We start from the raw sequence: 11,720 nt of genomic DNA, 5'->3' as shown, positions 1-11,720 counted from the left end.
AACTCAAAATAAGAAGAAACAGCTGCAAACATCCTTTAATAATTGAAACATGGAATGTATGAAGTATGAATCCAGCAAAATTGGAAATAATTAAAAATGAAATGAAATATGTAAACATCAATGTCCTAGGCATTCGTGAGCTGCAATGGACTGGTATTGGCTATTTTTGAATCAGACAATAATATAGTCTACCCTGCCAGGAATGACAAATTGAAGAGGAATGGCATTTTGTTCATTGTCAAAAAGAACATTTCAAGATCTATCCTGAAGTACAACGTTGTCAGTGATAGGATACTATCCTACAAGGAAGACCGGTTAATATGGCTATTATTCAAATTTATGCACCAACCCTAAAGGCCAAAGATGAAGAAACTGAAGATTTTTACCAACTTCTGCAGTCTGAAATTGATCAAACATGCAATCAGGATGCATTGATAATTACTGGTGATTGGAATGCAAAATGTGGAAACAAAGAAGAATCAGTAGTCGGAAAATATGGCCTTGGTGTTAGAAACAACACCGGAGATCTCACGATAGAATTTGGGAAGACCAATGACTTCTTCATTGCAAATACCTCTTTTCAAAAACATAAACAATGACTATACATGTGGACCTCACCAGATGGATTACACAGGAATCAAATCGACTACATTTGTGGAAAGAGACAATGGAAAAGCTTAATATCATCAGTCAGAGCAAGGCCAGGGGCTAACTGTGGAACAGACCATCAATTGCTCATATGCAAGTTCAAGCTGAAGCTGAAGAAAATTAGAACAAGTCCATGAGAACCAAAGTACGACCTTGAGTATATCCCAGCTGAATTTAGAGACCATCTCAAGAATAGATATGGCATGTTGAACACTAATGACCGAAGACCAGACGAGTTGTGGAATGACATCAAAGGCATCATACATGAATAAAGCAAGAGGTCATTAAAAATACAGGAAAGACAGAAAAGACCAAAATGGATGTCAGAAGAGACTCTGAAACTTGCTCTTGAACGTTGATTAGCTGAAGAAAATAGAAGAAATGATGAAGTAAAAGAGCTAAATAGAAGATTTCAAAGGGTGGCTCAGGAAGACAAAGTAAAGTATTGTAATGACAAGTGCGAAGATCTGGAGTCAGAAAACCAAAAGGGAAGAACATGCTCAGCATTTCTCAAGCTGAAAGAACTGAAGAGAAAATTCAAGCCTTGAGTTGCAATATTGAAGGATTCTAAGGGGAAAATATTAAACAACACAGGAAGCATCAGAAGAAGAAGGTGGGGGGGGGGATACAGAGTCACTATACCAAAAAGTATTGGTCGATGTGCAATCATTTCAGGAGGTAGCATGTGGTCAGGAAATAACGGTACTGAAGGAAGAAGTCCAAGCTGCACTGAAGGCATCGGCAAAAACAAAGCTTCAGGAATTGACAGGATACCAGATGTTTCAGTAAACGGACACAATGCTGGAAGTGCTCACTCGTCTGTGCTAAGAAATTGGGAAGACAGCTACCTGGCTAACCGACTGGAAGAGATTCATATTTATGTCTGTTCCAAAGAAAGGTGATCCAGCCAACTGTGGGAATTATCAAACAATGTGATTAGTAGCATACTCATTAGTAGCACATGCAAGTAAAATTTTGCTGAAGATCATTCAAAATCAGCTGCAGTAGTACATAGATAGGGAACTGCCAGAAATTCAAGCTGGATTCAGAAGAGGCCATGGAAAGAGGGATATCATTGCTGATGTCAGATGGATCCTGGCTGAAAGCAGAGACTACCAGAAAGATGTTTACTTGTATTTTATTGACTATGCAAAGGCATTAGACTATGTGGATCATGACAAATTATGGATAACATTGCAAAGAATAGGAATTCCAGAACACTTAATTGTGCTCATGAGGAACCTGTACATAGACCAAGAGGCAGTCGTTCAAATAGAACAAGGGGATACTTTGTGGTTTAAAGTCAGGAAAGGTGTGTGTCAGGGTTGTATCCTTCCACCATACTTATTCAATGTGTATGCTGAGCAAATAATTTGAGAAGCTGGACTGTATGAAGAAGAATGGGCGTCAGGATTGGAGGAAGACTCATCAACCTGCGATATGCAGTTAACACAATCTTGCTTGCTGAAAGTGAGGAGGACTTGAAGCTCTTACTGATGAAGATCAAAGACTACGGCCTTCAGTATGGACTGCACCTCAACATAAAGAAAACAAAAACCCCACAACTGGACCAATAAGCAACATCATGATAAACAGACAAAAGATGGAAGTTGTCAAGGATTTAATTTTACTTGGATCCACAATCAACACCCATGGAAACAGAGGTCAAGAAAACAAAAGACACATTTCATTGGGCAAAGCTCTGCCAAAGACCTCTTTAAAGTGTTAAAAAGCAAAGATGTGACCTTGAAGACTAAGGTGCGCCTGACCCAAGTCATGGTGTTTTCAATCACGTCATATGCATGCGAAAGCTGGGCAATGAATAAGGAAGAGTGAAGAAATGACACCTTTGAGTTGTGGTATTGGCCAAGAATATTGACTATGGACTTCCAGAAGAAAGGACAAATCTGTCTTGGAAGAAGTACAGCCAGAATGCTCCTTAGAAGCAAGGATGGTGAGACTACATCTCATATACTTTGTACATGTTATCAGTAAGGATCAGTCCCTGGAGCAGGAAATCTTGCTTGCTAAAGTTGAAAACAAACAAACAAACAAAAAAAACCCCACTGCTGTCAAGTCAATTCCGACTCATAGCAACCCTATAGGACAGGGTAGAACTTCCCCAGAGGGTTTGCAAGGAGCAACTAGTGGATTCAAACTGCTGACCTTTTGGTTTGCAGCCAAACTCTTAACTGCTGTGCCACCAGGTGTCTGGTAAAGTAGAGGGTCAGCAAAAAATAGGAAGACCCTCAACACAATGGATAGACACAGTAGCTGCAACAATGGGCTCAAGCATAACAATAATTGTGAGGATGGTGCAGGACCGGGCAGTGTTTCATTCGGTTGTTCATAGGGTTGCTATGAGTTGGAGCAACTCAGGGCACCTACCAACAATAACAACAACAACATCAAGTCTAAGGAAGATTTTCTCCTGGACTGTGAAGGAGATGGAAAACCACTGGAGGAATGTGATATAAATTGTTTTTTGTTTAGTTGCTTTTTAATTTGCTATGTTTAGATTAGAGAAGAAGGGAAAATACAAAAATAAAACAAAAACAGAAAAACAGGAACTAACTCTAACCTTTCCCCTCCCACTCTATTACCCTCCACAAGATTTTATGTTGTCAGTTTTCAGACAGAAAGCAAAAGTGTTTATATTAAAGGACAGAATGTCAATTTAAAAAAAAAGCAGTAATAAAAACTACAGAATTAGCCCAAGGAAAGGAGAAGGAAGAGGATATTTTAAAAGAGAGCAGAAATTAAGAACATATATAAAGTCAATGATTGTTTTAAAAAGATAACAAAAACTGATAAGCCTCTGGTAATTGTTATCAAGAAAGTAAGGTAAAAGCAGGGACATGCCTAGGGTTGGTGTCAGCCCACCCCCATGGACCTCCTCCCATATCAGACCATACAGAATCACCACAGTATTGTAGCTAAAACCCCAGAAAATTTGACAAAATCAGCAACTATAAAAACACCAGCAACAACGAAAACAACAGCGTATGCTTGTAGAGGGTGCAGAAGAAACCATGTGATTTGGAGAGTGTTTATAAATGAGTAATAATCACAGTCTGACCAGAGTGCATTCCAAAAACCAAACAGAACCTGTTGCCGTTGAGCCGATTCCGACTCATACTGACCCTAAAGGACAGAGTAGAACTGCCCCACAGGGTTTCCAAGGAGCCCCCGGTGGATTCGAATTGCCAATCTTTTGGTTAGCAGCTGTAACTCTTAACCACTGTGTCACCAGGGTTTCCAGAATGCATTAGAAGGTTCAAAAAGTAAATTAGCATAGAGTTTTAGCCTTGTAGGTATATTGACATTGTAAGCAGGGCTTATAAAACATGTTTTTGTTAGTATAACTAACCATAATGATAATTTTATAAAAAATAATAAATTTCTGCTGACATACTGTACAGTATAGACAGTCTTTTTGGTGTCATGCCCTCTGACAGTGTCACGCAGTGTGATCTGCATCCCCCGCACACCCCTAGTGATGCCACTGGGTAACAGCACAAATGAGTGAACAATATGTTTGAAAAAAGGGCCTTAAGAACGAGATAAAGCTGAGGTTAAAAAGTGATTGGGAGGATATTATGAGCAACATTCCAATATTTTTGAACACTTATATGCAATCAAAAATGGCAAACATATAAATTATCAAACTGCTCCTAGTAAAAGTAGAATACATAAACATTACTAAAAACCATTAAACATTTGAAAAGATTAAGAATCCTTCCTAAAGGGAAAACACGATATCCAGATGGTTTTACAGGGGAGAATTTTTGTCTTAGGATTCCTCCCAAAACAGATGCTGGGACAAGGATTTGAGCAGATACCGTCTATTTGGGAAGTGATTCCAGGAAATGCTGATAGGGTCATAGTACATGGAGACAGGAAAGGAAGGAATCCAATAAAAGGTGTCTTGCTGAGCAGTTTGTACCTGCAGGCAATTGAGATCCCACTGAGACCCTCTGAGAGATTATGTAGTCAGTGCCTCCAACCGAGGAAAAAGGAAACTGGGTAAGTATACACCAACACCCATCTGTTATTGGCTGAAGGCTGTACCCAGGAATATTTATTCCTAGCATTGCTGCCCTTCCCTAGAAGTAGGCCTAGTGGCTTCTGAAGCCAAAAAAAGAAAGCCATCAGAGTCACAGGTGTTTTCAGTGAAAAAGCATTTGTGTACTACAGACAAGTGAATATTAACGGGGGGCACAGACAGCATTAACCACCAATCACATACAAAGCATATAATTCCAACCCCGTCAACATTTCCATAGCACTAAAAAGTAGGGAAATTGCTAGCAAATACATTTATAAACTAGAGGCAAAATTCTTAATTTTGTATTTTTCTTGCAGTTGCCCTTGAGTTGATTCCAACTCATGGAGACCCCATGTGTGTCAGAGTAGAAATGTGCTCCAAAGAGGTTTCAATGACTTTTTCTTTAAAAGTAGATCACCAGGCCTTTCTTCTGAGGTGCCTCTGGGTAGACACAAACCTCTAACCTTTTAGCTAGCAGCCAAGTGTGTTAACCATTTGCACTACCAGAGACTCCACTTAGATATTGTTGTTGTTAGTTGCTGTCGAGCAGGCTTTGACTCATGGCAACCTTATGCGTAACAGAATGAAACATTGTGCGGTCCTATGCTATCTTCGTGACTGTTGGTATGTTTGAGTCCATTGTTTAGTCTATTGCGTCAATCTATCGCATTGAGGATTTCCCTCATTTTCACTGACTCTCTATTTTACCAAACATGATGAGCTTTTCTAGCAATTGGTCTTTCCTGATGATGTGTCCAAAGTAAGCAAGCAGAAGTCATACCATCTTGTCTTCTGAAGAACATTTTGATTGTATTTCTTCAAAGACTGATGTGTTCATTCTTCAGCAATCTACAGTATATTCAATATTTTTCAGTTACATTTTTGTAAACAAATTCAGCAGTTTATCAGATGGAGTTTCTCAGAGATGTGCATGTTTGATTTAATAGTAAACAGTCTCTTAAGGTAACTTATTACATAAACAGATTAAAAGGAAAATAGCCCTAAGAATATTTCAATAGACACAGAAGAAGTATTTGGTACAATGTAATATCAATACATGATAAAAAGTCCAATTAAATAAGAAACAGAATGAAACTTCCTTAACCTGATAAAGAGAAGCAATAAGGATAACAAAAGTAGAGAAAATGCCCTATCTCATGAACAGATGTTTTAAAACATTTTCTTTAAAAATCAAGTGAGGCAACGATGCCCACTATCACCACTTGGAATCAACGAGATCCTAGCTCAGCAAAGTTTAAGATAAGAAAAGAGAATTTTAAAGGCATAAGAATTGGAAAGATATAAACAAAACAAATTATTTTCAGATGTTATGATTGTTTACATGGAAAACCAAAAAGCATTTACAGATAAATTATTAGTAATAATAAGATAGTTTAGCAATGTGGCTGAGAGCTGTAAGATCAATATACACAATCAATTGCACTTCTGTGCACCAGCATAATTCAGAAAATAAAATTAAAGAAAATATTTCCCTTTACAATAGCACCAAAAATATGAAGTATTTGAGAATAAAAATAAAAAGAGATGGGGAATACTCCTAGAGAAAATTGTAAAAGATGGTGAAAATAAAAGGAAGGTTATATAATGATTATATATACAGTCATTATAAAAAGTGACCATTCTGTTTTTATTGGTCTATGCATCAATGAAATTCCAATCAAAATCCCAGTAAAAACTGTAGTAGAATCAACAAGCTAATTCCAAAATTGTTTGGAAAAGCAAATGGCAAACATAAGAAGATTTTCTTGAAGAACAAGTTGAAGAAACCATGTTTTCCAGATATCAGAGATACTATACAATTAAACTAACCAGAACTTTGTCGTATTGGATTCAATAGTATACTTTTTAATAAAAGGGCTAGAGCAATTAGTCTTTCATGTGAAATACTTATGCATATAATAAACTGTATGGAATAATGACTATGATGTGCATTATAGATAATGTATAATCTTATTTAATACAATACCTATATCACAGATTATGTTGAAATTAATTCTAGATGGAATAAATCCTTAAGCATAAAAGCTAAAATTTAAATTATTCAGAAGAAAAAATAGACTAATATCTTTATGAGATATGGTAGGAAAAATGGTGGTGCACAAAAACAGAGTACTGAATGTAAAGAAAATTATTGATAAAATTGTCTAAATTAAATTGAAAAAAGTTCAATCATCAAGAAACGCAATAGAGATATTTTATTAAAAAAGGAAGACACAAAATAGAAAGAGATTTGCAACACATATAATTGATAAATGAATCAAAGTTAGAATATATAAATACTTCTTATAAAACAATAGGAAAGAAAATAAGACAATGGAAATTATGTAGAACACTTGAATAAGCTTTCACAGAAGAGGAAATACAAATGGACAATTTATTGAAATGTGTTCAACCCCATTAGTACCCAGGGAAATGTAAATTTAACCAAAATGCCATGTCATTTTATATGAACATAATTTGTAAAGATCAAAAAGTTTGACCGCACTAAGTATTGGATAAAATATAGAGCAGCAATAGAACGATTTTGGTTTACAATTGTGCATTAATTAGTAAAATTGGTGTTGCACACATCCTTTGCCCTAGCAATTTTATCCACAGATAAATGGCTTAAGGCCATGTTTTACATGAGTATCAGAAAATACATTCTCCAATATTTGTAAGAGAAGAAAAAAGGACTCAAATATTCATCAATAGAAAGTAAACTTGTGGTATAATTTTACAAAGGCTGCTACAAAGCGATGAAAAAAATGAGTTATAGGTATGTACATCAACTTTGATGAACTGCAAAAATATCTTTTGAGACTACAAAGTGAGTCATAGACATTTTAAATTTTGTAATACTATTTCTAAAAACTTCAAAAAGCTAAACCCTACATTTCTTAATGCTATGTATATATAAGTGTGTATGTGTATGCACATACATACAGAGGGAGACAGAGAGAGAAAGATTAAAAATTATAAACATATTCTTTTGACTCTTCTTGCAACTTGCAGTATTGAAATTTCCTCAAACAAAAAACTTACATATACATTATTAATCTTCTTATTTGTGGATCAAGCACATTAATTCTAAATAGTTCTTGTTTTAAAATATAACAAAGAGAAAGAAAACGGAAGGAGGAAGGAAGTTAGGAGGGAGGGGGAGGGAGGAAAGAAGGAAGTAAAGGAGGGAGGGAGGGAGAGAAAGGAAGGAAAGAAGAAATAAAATTCTTATTTGAAAATGAGTTGAATAGGAAATACATGTCCCTGGATGGTGCAAATAGTTAATTTGATTGGCTGCTAACCGAAGGCTAGAGAATGGAGTCCAACCAGGGAAGCCTTGGAAGAAAGGCCTGGTGATCTACTTCTGAAAAATTAGCCATTAACAACCCTATGGATCACAATTCTACTAGCACAGTTCTAGTCACCATAAGTCAGAATCACCTCAGCAGCAACAAGGAAAAAACAAAAGGAAGCACATATAACCCATTTTGTTAGACAGGAATCGTGAGGATTCTCTGTCAGCAGTGCAGGGAGTACCACAGTCAGAAAGTCTGCTCTCTTAGAGCGTCTCTGTTTTGTCTGTTTTCCTCCGTGGCCCCTGGTCCTGCCCTCTGGGTGAGCTTACCTTGGCCATTAACATGAACAGATTCATCTGGGATGAGCATTGTGGAGAATGCCTGTGGAAGATTAAAGATGGCCACAAATTCTTTGATACTCCTTCCATTAAGACATGGGATTTACTTCCCCTCTGCCTGAATCTGGGCTGGTCTGTGACTGCTCTGACCAATGGAGTGTGAGAATTCTACTGGTGAAAACGTGTCAACTTGGACTGAGCGTTATGATCCGTCTAGCTGCCAACTGAATACCACCCATAGATGTTAGTTGAGGCCAAGTAGAACATAATGAATGAATAACATGGCTGAGTCCTATATTAATTTCTGACTCAAAGTTTATAATATATAATAAAATTATTGTTGTAAGCCACTCCGTTTTTCTGGGTAGTTTTTTACACAGCAATAGAAAACTAAAACAGAATGTAGTGTTGCAAGTAGGTCCCTACTGTAACAAAACATCTGAACTATGTGACATTGACTGTGCCCAGGTGGCAGGTAGAAGCTGGAAAGGTCTTGAGGAGACTGTAAGTGAAAGCAGCACAAGGATCAAGGATACTCATGATAAACATTGGAAGAGTCTTGAAGAAAGTATTGGGGAGAGCTTGAAGAACAGAGGAAAAACTTACTGGATGCTGGTTAGTGGCAACCTAGCTATGTGCTGTAGAACAGTTTGTGAAACTCTCGCCCATGGTAATGTAGAAAATAGAAAGAGTGTATAATGAACTTGTAGATCTAGCTGAGAGTATTTCCAGATAGAATGTAGAAAGTTCCAACTGAATTCTTCTACCTGCCTAAGATAAAATGTAAGAACAAGGAGATGAATTAAAGAAGCAAATGTTCAATTTGCAAGCAGAATTTAAAGGAAATATTTCTAATTAAGGACTTACTGGAGATTGATGACAATGCTAGGTCTGAAAATACAACTAGATCTCATCTCCAGTCCCTTCCATTAAAAACTTGTTGCCGTCAAGTCGATTCCAACTCATACTGACCCTGTAGGGCAGAGTAGAACTGCCCTTAGAGTTTCCAAGGCTGTAAATCTTTATGAAAGCAGACTGCCACATCTTTTTCCTGTGGAGTGGCTGGTGGATTTGAACTTCCACCCTCTCAGTTAGCAGCCAAGTGCTGAACCACTGTGCCACGAGGGCTCCTTCCAATCCCTCCAGAAAACAAAAAAGACTTTCAAAGTAAGAAATGTACTAAGTGAAAATATGAAACCCAGGACTCTGCAATAAGACTTCTAACAATCTTGAGAATATTGTCCTTTAGAAGTCTCTCAAGAACCCTCATGGAGCAGTGGTTAAGCGCTTGGCTGTTGACCTATAGGTCGACGGTTCGAACCCACCAGCCACTCGTCAAGAGGAAGTTGTAGCAGTCTGCTTCTGTAAAGATTTATAGGGGCAATTCCACTCTGTCCTGTAGAGTCCCTATGAATCAGAATCGACTTGATGGCAGTGGGTTTGGTTTGATTTTTTAGAAGTCTCTCGGAATTCAAAGCTGAAGGTAGAGAAAGAGACTTGTGGGCACGGCTTGTGCTTAATGGAGTGAATTTATAGTTTGATATATAAGAAGCCACAATTTTTTTTGAAGGAATTGTATCACAGTAGAACTGCCCCCATTGGGTTTTCAATGCTGTAAATTCTTATGGAAGCAGACTGCCACATCTTTCTCCCATGGAGTGGCTGGTGGGTTTGAACCACTGACATTTTGGTTAGCATCTGAGTGCTTAACCGCTGCACCACCATGACCCCTTGAAAAAGACTTAAAAAAATTAAAATAAAATAAATATAAAAGTAAAAAATAAAAAGAATCCATTGAATGTTCCATAGGCAAACAGCTGCTAAGAAGACAACTCAGATATAAACATGAGTCATAGCTTATATAGACGAAAGGATGCTGTAGAAGGTAGTACCAAGAGACCAAAGGGTAGATCCAAAAGCCATGGGAAATCACTCCAGGTTACAGAACTGAGACTTTATCAAGGAATGGTGGATATGTACCCAGCTAGTTTTCAGAATCGCTATGTATTTTCTGCCCTCACCCCCCACTTGAATAGAAGCGTCTATTGCAATTAACATGTCTGCTTATCTTTGTATATTGTGTGTGGGGATTAAGGGACAGATAATTGTGTCTTTACTTGAAATTAATTGAAACCACACTGGAGGAAATGCAACCAAGGAACCTCACTCTAGCAACTCATCTATGTTAGGCCCTAATTTATATGATGGGGTCTGGAACTTGAACTTGAGACTGATGCCATTATGAGATGAGAATTTGAGGAGAGGGATCTTGGGAGAGGTTACGCATATTTTTCTTGTGGGAGGAATGCAAATAATTGGTGGTTACAGGACCAACTGTGCTGCTGAAAGATGTCCACATGTTCTATGACACTTCTCTCACTCAAAGGTGGAGACTATCCCTTCCCCTTAAATCTAGGCTAGCTTTCAACTGCTTTGACCAATAGAATATAATGGATTTGATGCTACTATAGCTCTGGGTTCAGCCTTTAATAGGTCTTGCAGTTTCTGTTTCCGTGTCCAAAAAATGACCACTCTAAGACCTCAGTACTATGAGAAAGCCCAGGCTATTCATATGGAGAGCCTGTCCCAGCCCCAGAAGTTCAAGTAATTTGAGCTAAGACTCAGATATTCTGGGGCAGGGTTACGAAGATCCAGCTATTACCTGTCCAAGTTCCTGACTCAAAGATGCAGGAGATTTAATAACGATAAGTGTTTATTCTAAGCCACTAAATTTTGGGATAGCTACATTAAAATAGGAATTAGAACAATGCCCCCACCCCCCACCCTGGTGGGAGGTAGAGAAGCAACAATGTCTTTTTGTTTGGCAGTGTCTAAATTATGGGACTATCAGTTAGTTTTGACTTCTGGTCAGAGGCAGAGAACACCTCTCTTTCTATTCTTGAACTGACAAGGTCTAATATAATTTCATCCATTCTTTGAGGATGTTTCTACAATGAACAAGAACATATCATAACATGTTATAATTCTGAATTCTGAAATATTTCTATCATTTTCCTAACATGCAGCCTCATTCAGCTTGTTTGATTACTCAGGCAATGTGGATAGAGGTTGATCTGATATTTTCAATGTAATAAGAATTATCATTTTTCAAGCTTGTGATATCTGTTTCCATACTGACTATAACCCTACCTCCTCCATTCATACAATATCACCATATTTCCAGTTAGTAAGGTTTGTATCAGATAAGACTGTAGTACATTGCATTCAGCAAAAATAAAGCTATAATTCCATAATTTTTTTTCTTTTATTGCATGAGAAAAAGCCTAGAGCTAGAAAACCAGGAAATAGTCCAGTGGCTCCTTATCAACCATGATCTAGGTTCCTTTTTCATTCCTACTCTGCCATCCTTAGGATATGTTTTTCAAC

The sequence above is a fragment of the Trichechus manatus genome, unplaced genomic scaffold, assembly GCF_000243295.1.
Source record: "Trichechus manatus latirostris isolate Lorelei unplaced genomic scaffold, TriManLat1.0 scaffold00078, whole genome shotgun sequence".
In the NCBI taxonomy this organism is placed as follows: domain Eukaryota; kingdom Metazoa; phylum Chordata; class Mammalia; order Sirenia; family Trichechidae; genus Trichechus; species Trichechus manatus.
Note: the sequence above shows the minus strand (reverse complement) of the source record.